This window comes from Sinohyriopsis cumingii, chromosome 14, assembly GCF_028554795.1.
Source record: "Sinohyriopsis cumingii isolate HCF-2022 chromosome 14, ASM2855479v2, whole genome shotgun sequence".
Taxonomy (NCBI): domain Eukaryota; kingdom Metazoa; phylum Mollusca; class Bivalvia; order Unionida; family Unionidae; genus Sinohyriopsis; species Sinohyriopsis cumingii.
Window position 1 is genome coordinate 118,210,681 of NC_142974.1, and position 17,411 is coordinate 118,228,091.

At 35.6% G+C, this 17,411-nt stretch overlaps 1 protein-coding gene across 2 annotated transcripts in view; it reads right to left on the minus strand.

Annotated features, from left to right (window-relative positions):
- Nucleotides 1-17,411, minus strand: part of LOC149784694 (uncharacterized) — a 114,450-nt gene that overhangs the window by 50,947 nt on the left and 46,092 nt on the right. For both annotated transcript variants that reach the window (XM_089932731.1, XM_089932732.1), the window contains exon 2: nt 10,661-10,910. The gene's annotated coding sequence lies outside the window, so the exon portion shown is untranslated. The remainder of the gene's footprint in view (nt 1-10,660; nt 10,911-17,411) is intronic.

A 17,411-nucleotide genomic window follows, 5' to 3' on the forward strand; every position in this document is an offset into this window, starting at 1 on the left:
ATGAATCTAATATGAAAATCAGAATCTTGAACAAATCCAGAAATGTCAATATCCAGATTTGAAAGCAATGATCCTATTTTCATACTGTTTGTTACTTTTCTGTAATTTAAGGGAAATTTCCATAAGCTTTATAAGTCAAATTGAAAGGAATGTCTGTCACAATACATGTAGTACATGTATATGATTCAAACTGTAGAATAATGTGAGAACCAGTCTTAATTATTTGTTATCTCCCTGACATTAAGTAACATTTGATTACAAATAGTTAACAAACCTGCAAATTCAAAATCTCAACTGTAAAAACATACAAGAATATGTTGTCCTTTAAATTATTAGATACAAAAAAAACCATTAAACATATTCTTTATCTTGTAAACTGTGTTTTCAGACTTTAATTAAGGACAAAGCTTTTCCAACACAAATGAGCCAATCCTGGTTTCTGCAGTACAGAACCAACGAGCCAACACCCATGGCCAGCTAAAAATGTCTCAGATATGGATAGCTTTGTGTATGCATGATTTAAACATTGCATGTGCCATCACACTTTAGTCACTGTATGTACCACTACAGTTTAGTCACTGCATGCACCATTATACTTTAGTCACTGCATGTGCCATTACACTTTAGTCACTGTATGTGTCAGGACGTTTTAGTCACTGCATGTACCATTGCATTTTAGTAACTGTATGTGCCAGTACACTTTAGTAACTAAATGTGCCAATATACTTCAGTCACTAAGTGTGCCACTACACTTTAAACATTACATGTGCCATTACACTTTAGTCGCCACATGTGGTACTGCACCTGCCATTGCACTTTTGACACTGTATGTGCCATTACACTTCAGTCACTGTATGTGCCACTACAATTTAGTCACTACATATGCCATTACACTTTATTCACTGTATGTGCCATTATACCTTAGTCACTGGATCTGCCATTACACGTTAGTCAATGCATGCACCATCACACTTTAATCACTGCATCTGCCATTACACTTTAGTCAGTTTTGTGACTTTTGATATTTTTTCAACATTTCATGGCAAAGAATGCAGTACCTTTATTACAAGTACTGGTTTAAAGGTAGAATTCCATTTCACAAGGCTTGCATTACAATTTATGCACTGCACAGTTTTTTTTATATCATGGGATTATTCTACTTATTCTTAACTTGAGATTCAGTATTCTATTTATTCATATCATGGGATTCATTGTTCTATTCATTCATATCCTTGGATTCACCATTCTATTTATTCATATCCTTGGATTCACCATTCTATTTATTCATATCCTGCGATTCATCATTCTCTTCACTCATATCCTTGGATTCATTATTCTATTTATTCATAACCTGATATTTATTATTCTATTTATTCTTATCATGGGATTCATTATTCTATTCACTTATTTCCTGGGATTCATTATTATATTCACTCATATCTTGGGATTCACCGATCTATTTATTCATATCCTGGAATTCATCAGTCTCTTTACTCATATCCTTGGACTCAATATTCTTTTTATTCATAACCTGAGATTTATTATTCTATTTATTCTTATCATGGGATTCATTATTCTATTCACTCATATCCTGGGATACATTATTATATTCACTCATATCCTCGGATTCACTATTCTATTCACTCCTATTGTGGGATGCATTATTCTATTCACTCATATCCTTGGATGAATTATGCAGAAAAAACTATCAAAATGTGAGTCTTTGTTCTTTCTTCTATGAAAAACCAGGCCATTTTTTGTATTAAATTTAGACAGCCTAACAATGATTTTTACTAGCCCCAGCAAGCTGGGCAAGAGAATTGTCATCCCTTACTACTAGTGCTATTTATTTAAGTGATTTTTATTCCTGGTTGCTGAGATGTGCCATGCAGCCATCTCATTAATTCAGTAGCTTAACTTCTGTGTGGTATTTTACAGGGGAGGGGGAGGGATATTACGACACAGTAATGTTGCAACATACCTTGACTTAATTTGACTTATATTCTTGTCAAAAAACTGAGCATTTATCAATGTCACATTGAAATTACAGATTGATTATCATTTACATCGTATCTAACAATGAGAAAACTGTCAAAATGTCAAACTTTTCTATAAAAAAAAAAAAAAAATTTCTATTAAAAAAAAACAAAACAAATTACATGTGGAGTACAACAGGGATCAATCCTATGCCCACTCTTCTTTTTCATTTTCATAAATGACCTGCCAACGTAAAATAGGCAACTGTATTTCATCTACTGACCTGTGTGCAGATAATATGACATTATCAGATTTCAAACATACAGTCAGTCCCAGAGGGCTCCCTTCTGACATCCTTACTTAGAATAATTTCATTATGTGTGGAAAATGCAATGAAAGTAAATGCACACAGCACTGAGGTATTAATGATTACTACCATGCAAATATGAGCAAAAATGGAAAATAACCATTTGAATCTTGTGTTGGATGAAAAATGGCCTACAAATGGCTAAACGTTACAAAATTCTTGGGGTGATGGTTGGCAACAGTTTGCAATGAAATGAACAAATCAAGTCATAGATCATAAAGTGAATTCATGTCTGTTGTTATTTAGCAAGATAAGGCCATATCTACCAAGTAAACTTAATTAATATATTACTAATACTATATACAACTAAACCTAGACTAATGTAATGTTATCTGGGGAAACACTTCTGACAAGAATATTTACTAATTATTCTGCGTGCAAAAAAATGAGCTTGCAGACTCATCTGAGATAATGCTGACAAGATCCCAGATGCAATGAATGATATTAAAATGCTAATAGCAAGTGAATGAATATTTCTGAGAAAGGCTAGACTATTACGAACAAAGTTTCAAACAATATGGTCCCATTACATCTCAAGGACCTATTTCATGCTAGAAAACAAAGCAACACTCCCAATTTCAAGATTATTTTCAGCTAACCACCTTTTCATCCTTTAACCAAATAAAGAAAAGTTTTCTGTATTTAGGATCATTACAATATGACAGAATCCCTAAGGAAAAATTAAAACTATAAATACATATGCCTAATGCCATTACAACTTCAAGCATAAATACACTAAAATTCCTCTCTGATGTCTCATTACTTTGATACTGTTTATACAATATGTACCTAGTAGAAGCATGTTCATTTAAATTTTCATTTCATTGGTCCATCTATAAATATAGCCTATACATAATAATGTGGGGGTGGGGTGAATGTGTGTACGTGTAAAACTACATACATGTACTTTGACTGTAAATATCCATATAAAAGGGACACAATGAGCATTAATTTCATGCTACTGTCACACTATGTAGTAGTAGTAATAGTAATAGTAGTAGAAGTAGTAATAGTAATAGTAGTAGAAGTAGTAAGAGTAATAGTAGTAGCAGCAGTTGTAGTTGTATTACAGATGGACTTGGAGAAAACTACATAGCCCAAAGAAGTTGTTGTTGTTGTAGGGTTTAATGCCATTTTTCAGCACACGATAGGCTATACATGGTGGCCAGTATTAATGGTGCAGGAAGAACCTGGGAAAACCCCAGAAGAACCACCAACCCACGAGAAGCTACTGGCAAGCTTTCTCACATACCCACATTGGCTGAATCCGAGACTCGAACCCATGCAGACAGAGGTGAGATGGCAGTGATCCATAATGGAGAGCACTTTAGACCACTCAGCCACTCAGGGCCCCGCCCAAAGAAGTAAAGCTGAAGCAAAACTAGGCTGCTATAATGGTAGGATTCTAACCTACACTCTCAGTCATGAGTCCAGCACTCTATCCACAGAGCCACCACATTTCACGCTTACCACAGTCATTTACTGTGACATGCGGGAGGGTGCATCAATAAAGTGGGTCACCCTTGTGACATGGGGAGGGGGAGCATGGGTCCTTAAGACCACTACTGCATCCCTGACTAGTAAAGTGAGTCACAGTTATGACATAAAGGGAAATGCATCAGGCCAAAACTACATCACCTGGCTTTGTGATAATTTCTATTACTTCCATAAACAATGTCATAAAAAGTGGAAGCAATGTAGCTCTTTCCACACACTGTAATCTCAGTTGATGTACACAACCTCCAGGTTGGGATATATGGTAATTTCACAGCCATAAACAAGGTGAAGGTCTCAATAACAAGAGGGATGTAGTTCTTTAATCTGTATGGTTGAATATTCAGCCAATAAACTCCATACCATACTTAAAATAAATTCACTCAGCTATTACAGCTGGCTTTTCTGTGAAACATCATAATCTATATTTTAACAAATGAGTGCTGCATTTCAATTATATATATATATATATATATATATATATATATATATATATTGTATAACTTTTGAGAGATACAAATAGGAGGCCATTTGAATGATCATCTGATACACAATTACAGCAATTGATGACAATTGAAATAAGGGGATGGGTGTCTGGTATTATTCAAAGAGCTATGGTGACTACTTTTATTGGATTTACAGCACTTTTAACAAATTATTGACTCTATTATGCCTTGGAAATAGGCCTTTCCCAAGGACACAGCACAGAAGCAGGCTCAAGCTGATATGGGTGGGTACTGAACCTTCAACATCTGGATTACCAGTCTAATGTTCTACCAACAGATTACCAGTCTAATGTTCTACCAACAGAGTACCAGTCTAATGTTCTACCAACACATTACCAGTCTAATGTTCTACCAACAGAGTTAGAGTGGCATCAAGAGCTAAAATTAAAATGTCAAAGTTTAAAGTATTCTTTTCATGACATAAAACTTGGACCCTATAATGACATACAACTTGGACCCTATAATGGCTTACAACTAGGACCCTATAATGACATACAACTTGGACACTATAATGACATTACAACTTGGACCCTATAATAACATACAACTTGGACCCTATAATGACATACAACTTGGACCCTACAATGACATACAACTTGGACCCTATAATGACATTAATGACATTACAACTTGGACCCTATAATGACATTACAACTTGGACCCTATAATGACATACACCTTGGACCCTATAATGACATACAACTTGAACCCTATAATGACATTACAACTTGGACACTATAATGACATTACAACTTGGACCCTATAATGACATTACAACTTGGACACTATAATGACATTACAACTTGGACACTATAATGACATACAACTTGGACACTATAATGACATTACAACTTGGACCCTATAATGACATTACAACTTGGACCCTATAATGACATACAACTTGGATCCTATAATGACATACAACTTGAACCCTATAATGACATTACAACTTGGACACTATAATGACATTACAACTTGGACACTATAATGACATACAACTTGGACACTATAATGACATTACAACTTGGACACTATAATGACATACAACTTGGACACTATAATGACATTACAACTTGGACACTATAATCATGGTATAACTTACAACTTAGACACTATAATGACAAACAACTTGGACACTATAATGACATTACAGCTTATATACTATAATGACAAAGAACAGTGACACTATAATGACATACAACTTGTACACTGTATTTGCGTAAACAGAATAATTAAATGTGGTCTAATAATGCAACAAGAGTTACTGATATAACATATATACTTGCTTCCAACTGCAAATTGCAGACTCAAAACTGCAGTCAAATAAGGTGCTTGTAGAACTAGGTCTATGCAGTTTATTAATAGAACACCAAACAGCATAGACCCTGAACTGCCACTGCATCATTCAGCAGCATATCAGGACCTACATTGTTTTCAACTGGACTGGACTTACAAGAGAATACGTATGGTAGCCCATGTTGAAGCTATTACAATAGAAGCACTACAGTAGGTAAAGCAAACATGTGGAGGGTCACAGTCATGTTAAGTACAGTGGCCTATTGACATTGCCTGTACATGTGCTACAGGAAGGATTCCCAGAGATAAGTCACAATTGTTTGTGTAGGTAACAAGAACTGCACCCAGTTGAGCTAGTGTCATTGCTAGTTTTACCCACACAACAACTGGGGTCTTTTGGAATGAACCCAGTGTAGTGAGTGGATGTATGTCATCTAAATGTATTCTATATTTCATCATATCACACAAAGTGACAATTACTCTCCATTTTTGAATCTAAGTCACTTAATTTTCAAGTTTCTTATCAATTTAGTACAATAGGCATTCCATGTAATGTGGTGTCTCACTTGGTGCCATTTTATTATACACACCTTCCCACCATGGCCCCCTACCCCTGACCCACCCTACTGACCCCCATTATAGGCATTCCAGGGAAAATGGTGTCTCACTTGGGTAACGTGTTATTGTATGCCCCACCCCTAACCCCACCTCCATAATAGGCATGCCAAGTAATGTGGTATATCAAGTACCATGCTATGATAATCCCCCTCCTCAACCCTGCCCATGTACATCCATGTTAGACTTGTTCAGCAAGACAATTGGGACCCCAGTAAATCTTCACAGAACAAATTCTGCAAAGTTCTATACAAATGATTGTTGCACTCAAAAGGTATATACGAATGAATGGTGCACTCGAAGGTATACACAAATGAATGTAGCACTCAGAGGTATATACAAATGAACATAGCACTCGAAGGTCTGTACAAATGAATGTAGTGTTCAAAAATGAGGATTATAGAAAATCTGGTCAAGTCACTGACTGGTTGACACTGTATATTCATTATAATATTCATTAAAACCATTGACTGATTAACAGTGTATATTCATTATAATCATTAAAACCACTGACTGGTTGACAGTGTATATTCATTATAATATTCATTCAAGCCTTCTTCTTCAATGAAATACCTTGCCTTTACTAGCACAAATGATACTGTATAGCACTACTTGAGAGGTAGGGGCTAACAGACCTTTCTGAAATTTGCCCTTGATAATTTGCATTAAAAAATCAAAAGAGTCTGAATTAATGACCCTTACTACTGCCATATACAAGGCAGATCAAAATGCATCAATCCAGATCCTCTAATACAGAGATCCAGACCTGCCAATGCAAATTAAGACTTTCTAATACACAGATCCAAACCTGCTAATGCATAGATCCAGACCTGCTAATGCATAGATCCAGACCTGCCAATGCAAATTAAGACTTTCTAATACACAGATCTAGACCTGCTAATGCAAACAGCCAGACCTGCCAAGCCTGCTAATGCATAGATCCAGACCTGCTAATGCATTATGGGCTGACAGGTCTTGATATATGCAGTTTGTAAGAAGTAATCATTTAGAACAAACAACAAGGACCCTGATCTGGTGGCACATAATCTGACAGCAGATCAGGATCTGTATTGTTTGCAGCTGGACCCAAGCACAGACTGTACAACTTAGAAGCAAGCACAGACCACATAACTTCAAATAGTTGAAAAGCGTGTACTGCTTGCAAATCTTATGAAGTAAAACATGAAAATCATTCTACATTTTCTTTAATTCAAATCCAAAAATGATCATACTGGTGCAGAGCCAGTGCAAACCACCCCAACACCTGCACTTACAATAAGTGCAAGACACATAGAATGTTTCTTAGAGTGGGTTTTCTTCACAGATATTTACAAGTGTACCCTGGAAAAACTTAAAATACAGGCATTTCTGGTGGCTTCACCCTCCGGGCCCCCACTTAGGTTCCATCCCACCAGCCCTGCACTTACTTGTGTACACCCCCCCCCCCCCGCCCCCAACTGAAATTTCTGGATCCACCACAGGCAGGCACTTCAAGACAAGTATCTAACACAAAAAGTATTCCAGCTGGAACTGACCAGCAGGTTACTGCATTCTGCCCATTTTTCTGCCCATTCAAATGGTTCCTTGCCATTTTAACAGGATGCTTTGCCAAGACTTGGCATGCTCAGAGTGAATCTGCATGCAATTTTCTAGTGTAGATAGCTGCCTGTTGCCAGAAACAAGCACCTGCTGGACTGGATCTACCAGTATATTCTGCATGAAATTTAACTAAAAACTGGCAGATTTTCCCTTTTCCCTTTAAGAACTCACAAACATTACTGAACTTTAGACACAGTTCAGGGGAGTGTGTGCCTTGACCATATGGTCAGCTTTGTTTATCAAACTTTGCATTCCTTTCCAAAGAAGGAAAGGAGGGTGCTATCTTGGTTCTGTTAGCTACCTTTACTTTGCTCACCTGTATGGCAAGATAAAGTTTTGAGATGAGTCTTGTGCCATCAGCTAAGTTGCAACATTCATAATTTTATCATATAGCGTATCCATCTAATTTTCTTCATGAAGGCAATGACAAGTTTGATGCCAAGTTCTCAACAAGCACCATATTTAGTTACTTTTTCGTCAGATTTTCTTTAATGCATTAAAATTATGCAAAAGATTTTTATTGTAAGAATTTAATCTAATTTATTAATTTAGCATATTAATTTCAGGCTATTGCTCCTGGCGTAAAACTACATACCATAGTAAATAAACTACTCCATCAGTTCAAGATCCTGATGTTCCATGCATGCTGGGAACTATGCTGCTTGATCCAGGTCCCATTTCTGCTCTTAAAATATCTTAAAATCTCCCCATGCTACAAGTCCCATTTCCACTCAATCTTAACATATCCCCAAGCTAAAATTCAGATCTCTTATGTGAGTTGTTTTTAACAATTCTGAAAAGTTTAATTATGAAATAGGTTATTAAAAATGCTGTCAAAACGTCTGTGATTAAGAGTTATGAAAAAAGATCTGTTTTGACACTGAGGTCAATTATTATAAACTGAGATTGATTACACATCTGTTCAATGGTGTTTTAATTTCCATATGTCACAATTTTTCATTCATATATAATTACTGATTTCAACAATTTCATGCTAATTTTTGTTCTAATTCATCAACTGATTTTTTCATACATGTTTGACCACAATCAAATTCCATATCCTTTAGACACATTTCTCATACGGCTTTTGGCAAATAGTTTTAAGTTTTATCGCTGCAAAAGCATTTTGAAAAAAACATGTTGATAAATTGGCTTTCAAGGGAACAAAATTACCCTCGTTTAAGTACTCTCGTTGGGATGTAACGGAATGTTATGCAAAATCTGAATACCAAATTTATAATAATAATAAAACTTATGACAGATGATGTTCAATTCATGATCGAGTGTTCTGAATGCCATAAAACTGCAGCGCACATTCATTATGGATTCTAATGCAAAAATTGCCTGATTTATAATGTGTTAGTCAATTAAAGGCAAAACATGACATTTGCCAGCTAGCTCGGAAACTGTGCAGGGAACTGAAAAATGCTTTATTGCTATTTTTGTTTTAAATTAAAAAGGTACACAATCAAAATTATTTGTGTTCTGATTTTCCGTAAAAATTTATCAATAAATATTTTGTTCTCTGCAAATGAGATTAGTCATTTTCATGTCAAACATCCGGTAGAGAAGAGGTTTCCACACTTACTATGACTCCTTTATATCAGAAAACTCCGTATTCATTGTCCTTACAAAACTACACTGTATAATCGTGAACTGCAATTTAAAGTGATACTATTACTAAACTTTTAGCGGGCATACAAGTCACACATCTGCTAAATATATAACCGGTTTAAGGGGATTAAAGTGCTAGTGACTGTGGTTGGCAACTTGTGATAGGTCATGGAAAGAACATTGTGAAGGAATTTAAGAACTAAAACAACTAATGTTACATCTGCATTGAATATAGTATCAATGGCTAAAAAGCCAGAAGGCCAGGCCCTCCATGTCAACCCCATAATTGAAGCATTGCTATAAAATGAGTGACCTTGTCCACAAGGTCAAAAGATTTAGCAAGCATGTGGCATAATTAACTGTCTTAGCTTCATAATGATTCATCCAAGTATGAAGAAGGGAGTTAACTTCTACCTTACCCAAAGCTATCAAAAAAGCTAGGTGGTAGTATGTGATATAGCACTACTGTTATAGTATTGAAATCATTTTTCTTCTTTTAGTCACAATGACCTTGACCTTCTACCTTTTGAACCCAACATTAACCGGCTTCTTCCTTAATACAAGCTATTCAAAGTCTGGTGTAGATACACATTTTAGAACTGAAGCCATCATGCTGAAAAATTAATGGTCAGACAGACTGATAGGATAAAAGCACAAGATGTTCTGCCAAAATGGTGAAAACAATAAAGAATGGAGTCCAAGAAATGGAGATTTACTTGGACATCAGACTGGGGAGACACATTTCTTTCTGCTATATTCTTAGTGTTTTTAGGAATAATACCAGTTTTTCCAATTTTTAAAACAGCAGCCATATTTTCCAATTTTTCTGAATTCTGTTGAGAAAGGAAGCCGAATAACTGACAGCAACTAAGCCACCCCTGTCCCATCTCCATCTTTATTTTGAGGTTTATCAATAGCCAAAATCAACCTTTAATAACTATACACTTGTTTTTTATCCTACTGTAAATTATAAACTTTTTATAAGCATTAAATCTATTGAAATTAATGTTATTGAACAGGCAAAAATGATTCCCTTGTTTTGAATATAATTCTATACAGATGACACAGGGTCAATCAGATTCTTTTAAGCCATTACCAACATTTGCAAGGAAGACTTTCTGATGCATTCCTTCCCTTAGCAGATCTCTACAACACGTATAAAATTTAAAATATGTTTCCTTTCTTAACTTACCTTTCACATGAATTCGTCCTGAGATATAGTTCTTGTACATCATGTGTTCTGTTCATTCCCATGCATCGAGCTGTGACCCCACACTGACAGCCAGGACCCAGGGGCCACTGGCCGTGGGGGTCCTTGCGGGGTAGTGTTGAACCAACCTCAGAGACCACCAAGCCAAAGGAGATAATGAGCATTCTGGTGCATGTCATCAGAAAAACTTCAAAGGGAGATCACTCTTGTTGCAACTCCAGGCAGCAACAACCTGCAGAGAGAAAGGAAAAGTATCACTTGAAATGCATACTCTAACATGCATAGACACATAGTCACATGTACTAATATAATATGACTTTTCTTTTAGCCACTCTTACAGTCCATATCCTTGTAAAATAAGTGAATATTTATTCCTAATCTCTACATAAGGCCAATAACAAAATATGTTTCCTATTGCACTGGTTTTAATATTGTGGTGGGCAGATCAAGTTCATTTTTAAAACATATTCTTTTAACATGATTTGTTGTGATTTTTTTTACCATGGGTGGAAAAAGTGCTAGGGTCAGCAATGAAAAACATGGACAGTCGGCTGACTGCAAACACACATATTGTATTGTTTGGCCTAACTAAGAGTAACCCACTCTACTCCCAACATGACCAATACCTCTGACCTTTTGACCCGGTAGGTTAGTCAGGATATCTCATGTTGACTTTGAGAATATGTGCTACTCAATAATCGATGAATACAATGCCAGTAATGTCTGATGTGAATTCAAAACATGAGAATGCTCAAGCAAATAAAATATGGACGTGTATCAAAAGGAAACCATAAATTCTTAATTTTACATTCAAACTTTTTAAAACATATAATTTATGAGAATATCCTAAAATCTATAATCAGCAGAAATACATAATGTGTCCAACATAATGCAAGACATTTTTCAAAATAATACAATAATAAAAATTTAAGTCACTCTGTGTCAAATTAGTAAAAAGTACTTCTTACTTTATAAATTAATTGCTTTGATGTTAATTATCTGTTTAACCATTTGTTAAAAAAAGACCTCTTTCATCATAGAAATCTTGACCAATTTAAAGGAACTATGACAGAATATGAGTTGAGAATCCATCCATTCGGCAAGTTCCTTAAATTGACAAACAACCTGTGTGTGTTTGTCACTGTCCCAGAAATCTGAATGCTAATACAAGACAATATATTTGTGAAGTTTAATATAAAAAATATTCAATATATATACATGTATATATCATTTGTTTCCGCTATTTAAAAAAATTGCAATTTATTCCACTATACAATTTTTTGAAAATGATTAAATGACAAAAAGCAGACTCGATTCCTGAGATTGGTACAAGTCCTAACTGACAGGGTATTTTCCAAGTGTGATGGTGAAAGAATAAGGCATTTCCAGTGAAGGGACGGAGCATTTCTATTTAAGTCTGATAGTGATTAGGAACAGGACATTTCTATTAAAGTTGTTTACTGAAGGAACAGGACATTTCTATTTAAGTCTGACAGTGAAGGGACTGGACATTTCTAGTAAAGTCGTATAATGAAGGAACAGGGCATTTCTAGTAAAATCCAATAGTCAAGGGACATGACATTTCTAGTAAAGTCCAATAGTGAAGGGACAGGTCATTGCCAGTAAAATCCCACAGTGAAGTAACAAGATATTTCAAGTAAAGTCTGACAGTGAAGGGATAGGGCATTGCCAGTGAAGTCTGATAGTGAAGGGACAGGGCATTGCCAACAAAGTCTGATAGTGAAGGGACAGGGCATTGCCAGTAAAGTCTGATGGTGAAGTAAGTGACAGGGCATTGCTTGTAAAGTCTGATGGTGAAGGGACATGGCATTGCCAGTAAAGTCTGATGGTGAAGGGACATGGCATTGCCAGTAAAGTCTGATGGTGAAGGAACAGGGCATTGCCAGTAAAGTCTGATGGTGAAGGGACAGGGCACTGCCAGTGAAGTCTGATGGTGAAGGGACAGGGCATTGCCAGTAAAGTCTGATAGTAAAGGACAGGACATTGACAGTAAAGTCTGACGGTAAAGGGACAGGGCATTGCTAGCAAAGTTTTATGATGAAGTAACAGGACCTTTCAAGTAAAGTTTGATGGTGAAGGGACAGGGCATTTCTATTAAAGTCCAATAGTGAAGTAACAGTGCATTCCCAGTAAAGTCTGACAGAAAAGTAACAGGGCATTTCCAGTAAAGTCCGATAGTGAAGGGACAGTCTGATAGCGAAGTAAAGTCTGATAGTGAATGGACAGTCTGAGAGTGAAGAGACATGACATTTCTAATTACTGATGGTGAAGCTTTCTTTTTGATCAGGTCCCCAATCAAGTACTGAAATATGATAAATGATAATAAAAGTTACTTGTTCTTTCTGGTATCATTTTTTATTATCTGGGCATAGGCGGCATATTTGTTGTCCTATACATCTGTCACCAAGAAACAATAAAGTTAGAACACACAGGTGACATGAGGGACTGACACAATGTACATGCCCTGAAGCAATAGTTCAATTATAGTGTTCTGTTGGGATTTTTTATATCAAAGAGATATGATGTCAAACCTTTTTGTCCTGTGTTTTGTGACTTGGTTTAAACTGGGAAAACATAATGAACAAACAACTGCATGGCATCATTACAGGTACCCTGAGTTCCCTGTCTGTTTATTTGGCAAATGGTCATTTGACACTACTCACCTCATTTGTGAGTGAGTGAGTGAGTGAGTGAGTGAGTGTGTGAGTGAGTGACTGAGTGAGTGTGAGTGAGTGAGTGAGTGTGTGTGTGTGTGTGTACAGTATCAAATTTTGAATTGTATTGAACCTTAAAGCTGAATGCACTGAGCACTGAAATTTTATCACATTTAAGCCAGAAAAGTCTTTGTGAATGGTCACTTTGACCTTTCTTTTTTACTCCCCCCATATCAGTGTTAAACTTGAAAGGCTAGAATTTATGACTCATTGAGACTGACTATGACATTGCTAAGCTGTCCTGAGAAAGTAAACATTTGAGCAACCAACCATAACCGCTTGATAGGAACCCATGTCAAATTATCATTTTCAAAGGGAAATTTATATGCCTCTTACTTCACAGATTCTACGCGGTTTGAAATTTGATGGAAGAAATGATTATCTTGGGATAATGTAGGAACTGCTGCTTATGACTGGCCTGAGTAAATTAAGGTGTATACTTTGAAAATAATGTGAATTTAAAGTGACAACCTTAGTCAAAAATTTTCAGTCTTAAAATTCCTGAGAGAAGTTTGACTCTGAGGATGCCTAAAAAGAATAGTGCTTTCCTCTTTAAAAATAAGGGGACCAGGTGGCTGTCTTGTAAGTTTACTGCTAGGATGCACAATTTATGAAAAAGAACAGCCATATGGTACGTAATTTTTATTTCCCACGTCATTTTCTATTTTTGATTGTTTGTTTTATGCAAATGTGTTTGATATGACTAGGATTCATATTATGTATCATTTACTCAATTTCATGGAAATCTGTTGATGTTAGAGTTGTTATGCAATTTATTTTTAATTTTATTGACAGAATTGACGATTGCATGCTATCCAAGTTTCATATGTAAAGGATTCCAGAGGGTTATATGAAATAATTTCCTTTGCTAGGACAATACTGATTATCATGAGTTAACAATAATCGCATATTTACATCTTATCTTGTAATGTTTAATTAATCATTAAGCTAGGGACTACTGTGAGCTAGAATTCTGTGAATTTTATGCAATAGTAATCAAGCATGTGGCAGCATAGGCAAAGAGATACGGTAACATTCGATATACCGCTAATGTGTTAATTATAGCCTGTCACTGCAAAGCGAGGGTGATGTTCTATTGGATAGTCGAGAATTTATGCAGTGTGGATAGCTCGTATGCTTCTGAGTAACTTAAGTGAGGAAATTTCATGTACATGTAGAAAGTGGTACATATAGAGATTATGGGGTAATTCTGTCCTTTTTGGAACAGCTTTCTGGGTAAAGATGGGACAATCCAAAGATTGAAAAAAAGAAGTGACGAGTTCAGAATAAAGGACTAGAAAGACCAGGAAGGGGTGAAGTGTAGAGAATAGGAAGGCGCGATGAAACAGGAAGACGTTGATACTCGGTCACAGGAGAAAGGTGATGTAATCAGTCCTGGACATTGCGCTCTTCTCACCACTTGTTTTTGTGATGAAATAAATCGAAATTAGACATTGCTATTAAATTCTGTTGACATAATTTAGACTGAATTGGAATTGCCGCTATTAATTTGTTTCAACTAAATATGTTGTTTTTCTTGTCTATGGGGGTCTCGTGTTGCATTATTTTTCCCCAATATTCTTGCTCAGTTCTATGTTGAAATTCTATCGTTCCGCTCCCACTGGGCTGTTATATTGAGGGAGGTCATCCTCTAGATAATGCCAGCCAAATCCAATTAACCACCCCTCTTACTAAGAGGGTGATGTTACAGTTTGTATGTATCTTTAAATTGGGTTTGATGACACATCAATACAATAGTGCCTTAGTAGAGTGCAGGGACTAATCTAAAACTGAAACAGGGAGGGAACCTCCCAACTCCATTCAACCAAAAGGGGAAAACTTTCTAAATACAGGAAGGATTAAAGGAATATGTATAGACTGAGATTGACAATATTTTGCATAAATTTGGCAATTATTTAGTGCTACCTTTGAAATTAGCATGAAATTAATGCATTTGGTAGATTTTTTCAATGCAATAATTTGAAAAAATTAGCAAATTTGTTGTATCTGGTAGGTTTTCAATATAAACACTGGTAGATTTTTAATGATATCTTCAAAACATTAGCATGGGTTTGGTAGGTTTTCAATGATATCTTCAAAACATTTGCATGCATTTGGTAAATTTTTTAATGATATCTTCAAAACATTGGCATGGATTTGGTAGATTTTTTTAAAGATATCTTCAAAACATTGGCATGGATTTGGTAGATTTTTTTAAAGATATATTCAAAACATTAGCATGGATTTGGTGGATTTTTTAATACAATCTTCAAAATATTAGCAAGAATCTGGTGTGTTTGGTAGATTTTCTTCAATGCAGTATCTGAAACATAAACGTGAATTTGGTGCACTTTGTAGATTTGTCCAATGAAATATTTGAATTTTGGTGCAATCTTCCAAAACAAAGCATGAAAGTGATGCATTTGGTAGATTTTTCAATGCACTCTTTGAAACATTAGCATAAATTTAGTCATTTGGCAACTTTTCCAGCACAATAATTGAAGTTTGGTGCAATATTTCAAACATTAGCATACATTTGGTTCATTTGGACGATATTCCAGTGCCATATTAAACGAAATTAGCAGGAATCTCATAACTGCTGGTCCCAAAGCAGGCACTGTATAGTGCCAATTAAAATTTAAGATCGAAAAATGCAAACACAACTGCAAATGTAAAAAAAATTCAAAGGTATATAAAGATGAAGGTCAAAAACAAAATATTAACATAATGGATCAAAATGACTGTATACGAGTACTTCGAACAACCTCTGTCTCACAGGGTGAAAGTCAATACATATGATCAAAATGTATTTCACTGTCAAAGAGTAATGGTAGGTTCATCCTTCAGGAAATATGTACAACCAGCAAAGTACCACCTCATCTTTGCAATTTGTTCTTTAATGGACGCCAATCTTCAATGATAGGTTTGAAGTTTAAATGTTTCTTCATACAGATTTCATTCCTCATATTTTGCCATGTACAGTTCACTGCATATGCAAATTTAAAGAACATCTGAAGTCACTAGTGGAATCTTCCATTCTGATATGGGTGTGAACAAGGTAGTTTTAGATGCTTTACCATTTGGATAGTGTTGATGAATAAACATTTGATAAAGTAGAGTAACCCCAGGTGGTTTATCCCATTTTTAATAATTAATATAAGCTGAGTAAGTGACACAAGGTTAATCAGTATGCATGAATGGATCCAACTGAATATGAAACTGCAATTTATTACAGTGCAGCCTCTGTGAGAAAAAAAATCAATGAAAATGGAAGCCTTTATGATAGCATGTGCAGGTCAGTTGCTTCAACAGCAATGCAATTTTGACAGAAAAATCAAATATTGCAAACAACCATGTCAGAATAATATCAGGGAAAGAATGCCAATACATTCTTTTTGAGGCCACATTACATTCAAATGGCTTTGCAGGAAGCTTCCTCTCTCTTAAACAGAAATTCAACAAAATGACTTCGTTGGAAAATCAAATGCCCTTTTTTGAAGCTTCCTCTCTATCTTAAACAGAAATAGAGTCAAATGTCTTTCTGGAAGACAAACAATTGAATTGCTTGTTGGAAGACTGAAACAGAGTTAAATTGCTTGTTGGAAAACTGAAATAGAGTCAAATGGGTTTGTTCGAAAACTAAAATACAGTCAAATGGCTTTGTTCGAAGACTGAGATACAGTTATATGGTTTTGTTGGAAGCTTCCTCTCTCTCTTAAACTGCTGCAATAAAATTATTTTAATGCAATATTGCATCAAATCTACAAATTAAAATCTGACCTTGGAATTTCAGGTCTTGGCTCAAATTGAATCGTTTATTATAATGGCGGTTTATTGTTAATCTTCCAATTTTAGCAAGTATAAAAACTGGAATGAAGTAAGCAAGCAAGCTATCAATACATCTGTATGCTTGCTAAACTTTTTATGATGGAAAAACATGAACCATCTGGATGCCTTATCTTTCTGTCTGTCTGCATGCATGCATGCATGCCTGCCTG